Source organism: Myotis brandtii, unplaced genomic scaffold (genome assembly GCF_000412655.1).
Source record: "Myotis brandtii unplaced genomic scaffold, ASM41265v1 scaffold125, whole genome shotgun sequence".
NCBI classification, from domain to species: domain Eukaryota; kingdom Metazoa; phylum Chordata; class Mammalia; order Chiroptera; family Vespertilionidae; genus Myotis; species Myotis brandtii.
In genome coordinates this window covers 13,674,661-13,677,541 of record NW_005354385.1, presented here as the reverse complement: position 1 = coordinate 13,677,541, position 2,881 = coordinate 13,674,661, and the positions used below count along the sequence as shown (strand labels likewise).

Genomic DNA, 2,881 nt, shown 5'->3' with positions numbered 1-2,881 from the left:
CCAGGCCTCTAGTCTATATATATAAAAGGCTAATATGCAAAGTGTCCCCATGGGAGTTCGACCGGGAGACCAGGAGTTCTATCACTCGCTATGACATACACTGACCACCAGGGGGTGGCACGGAACAAAGGAAGGCCCCAGCCGGCAGCCAGCAGCCAAGGAACTCAGGCCCCAGCCAGCAGCCAGCAGCCAGCAGCCAGCAGCCAGGAAAGGGAGGCCGCAGCCGACAGCCAGAAGGCCCCTATCGGCCCTGATTGCCAGCCAGGCCTAGGGACCTACCTGTGCACCAATTTCGTGCACTTGGCCTCTAGTATTTAATAATGTTAACACTGCAAACTTTATTCAAGTCCATATAAAGAATACTGAAAACTTTACTCAAGTCCACATATAGAAGAGCACACAAATGAATAAACCATGGAATTTTCACAAAGTGACCACATTCGCATAACTACCACCTAGATCAGGTGTGGGGAACATCTGGCCCGAGGGCCATATAAGGCCAGAGAAATCATTTGGTCTGGCCCTGCCAAGGCATTAGGGATAAGTTAATTAAACGTTTAGCAGGCTAATTTTTAAGTTGATAATTTTGTATGGCCCTCGCATGATGTTACAAATATCCAAATGGCCCTTGGCAGAAAAAAGGTTCCCCACTCCTGACCTAGACGAAGGAACAGATCATTATCAGCATCTAAGAACACCTCTCATACCCCCTTCCCAGTCCAGTCTCTACCACCCCACAAATTAGAATTCCAACTTCTAAAAGCATAGATTAGTTCTACTATTTTTGAATTCTATAGAAATTAAATCATATACTTTAGTATCCAGCTTTCACCACACAAGTTTGTGAGATTCACAACAAATAAACTCCTTTAAAAAAATGAAAAGGCACATATGAAAACTTGATAGCCCAGACAAATTTCTGCTTTACAACCTTAACTCATACTCCTAATAGCAACATTTACAAATAAACTCTCCATCAAATTCTCATTAAAATTCTTCAACTCAAATCTGGCATTCAATATATAGCATTTTTTAAAAGGCTATAGATAGGGGGGAAAAAAACACCTATATATTTTAAAATATTAAAGACATTTCTCTAGAATATATTATCAAAGGAAAAAAAATTTTTTTTGGACTATTTCAAGCTTACAAACTTAAATGCAAATGGAAAAAAAAGTAGTAACACGCCTTGGCTGGGTGGTTCAGTTAGTTAGAGTGTCATCCCATATACCCAAAGGTTGTGGGTTCGATTCCCAGTCAGGGCACATACTAGGTTTTGGGCTCGATCCCCAGGAGGCAACCAAGAGATGTTTTTCTCACATGGATATTTATCTCTTTCTCTCCCCCGCCCCCCTTTTCCTCTCTCAAACGTATCCTCGAGTGAGGATTTAAAAAAAAAAAAAACAAAGCAAAACTAACAACATAGAGTATATTCTAGAAATTCCAGGCCAAAGTCAATTCCCAGCTGTGTTCAGTTTATCTATTCCCCATGTTGTTTCTGATGCCTTTACACAGACTCCAGATGCTGTGAATATACATGAGCAATGTGGGGAGCAGAGGGAAAGAAAATCTGGCAGGTCAAATTTGTGTTTTTAGCAAAAGTAGATGTCTCAGCAAACAGGAGATAATATTTAACAAACCAAAACATTTAAGATAAGATAATCAGATCTAACAAAATACCAACATTTGGAAATGAAAAATATTGATAAATGTTCTAAATCACACCACTATTTTTACGTTTATAGAATGCAAACAAAAACAAAAATGCTTTCATGAGCCCTTAAATTTGGTTATCTGATTTATAATTTGTTATGTGTTAAAAATGATATATTTTCATAACATCCTATGTTAATTCCTGAAAGAATATGTAAGTAAAATACATTCTTAAATCTCACCTGGTTAGTAACTACAATTCCTGTGGTGCTAAGCTTCAATTTGTTGACTTTGACAAGTTTCTTCTTAAGTCAAGCTATTGCTAATTCTGGTAGTTATGATTTTTTTTGAAGTATTTTTTTCTCTCTCCTAAAAAAAAAAAAAAAAGTAAATGAAATGATATAATTTTGAGAACTAAAAAGGAAAATATAACAAGTACTTTACAAGAAGCAAAATTACTTAAAAACAAAATAGAAATCAAAATTAAATTTTTAATTACCGTTTCCAGAGGTATAGAATGAAATATCATCCTGGGAAGCTAGAGAGCATAGTGATTAATCCTATATCAAAATTTTGTTTCTAAGGATGTTTTTTTAAATTATATGTATTTTTTATAACTTTATTGTTGACACTATTACAGATGTCCCCATTCACCCCGCCTCGCCCACCTTTACCCAGCCCCCTTTCCCCATTCCCTCTCGTCATCACCACACTGTTGTCTGTGTCCATGGATTATACATATATGTTCTTTGGCTAATCTCTTCACCTTTTTTTATCCATTCCCCCCCACCATTCCCCTCCCCTCTGAAAGCTGTTGGTCTGTTCCATGTATCCATGCCTCTGGTTTTATTTTGTTCATCAGTTTATTTTGTTCATTAGATTCCACATATAAGTGTGATCATATTGTAATTGTCTTCCTCTGACTAGCTTATTTCACTTAGCATAATAATCTCCAAGTCCATCCATAGTGTTGAAAAAGATAAGAGTTTCTTCTTTCTTTTTTTCAAAATGCATATTGCAGGGCCTTACCCCAGGCCCACTGCATCTTTTTTCCCCCCAATATATTTTTATTTTTTAATTGTTGATAGTATTAGAGATATCTCCCATCCCTCCCTCCTTTACCCCTCCTAGAATTTTGTGTGTTTTTTAAACCGTTCTAATTATATGTAAAAATTGACATTTTATGACTTTTAGTCTTTTGGGAAGTGTTTCAACAAACAAAGAGAAA

General features: G+C 36.8%; 1 protein-coding gene across 1 annotated transcript in view; it reads right to left on the bottom strand.

Annotated features, from left to right (window-relative positions):
• The window catches only part of PSMD14 (proteasome 26S subunit, non-ATPase 14), an 83,197-nt gene extending 81,179 nt beyond the window's left edge, over nucleotides 1-2,018 (bottom strand). Inside the window, exon 1 of the mRNA XM_014534127.1 lies at nucleotides 1,896-2,018. The gene's annotated coding sequence lies outside the window, so the exon portion shown is untranslated. The remainder of the gene's footprint in view (nucleotides 1-1,895) is intronic.
• Nucleotides 2,019-2,881: the final 863 nt, after the last annotated feature.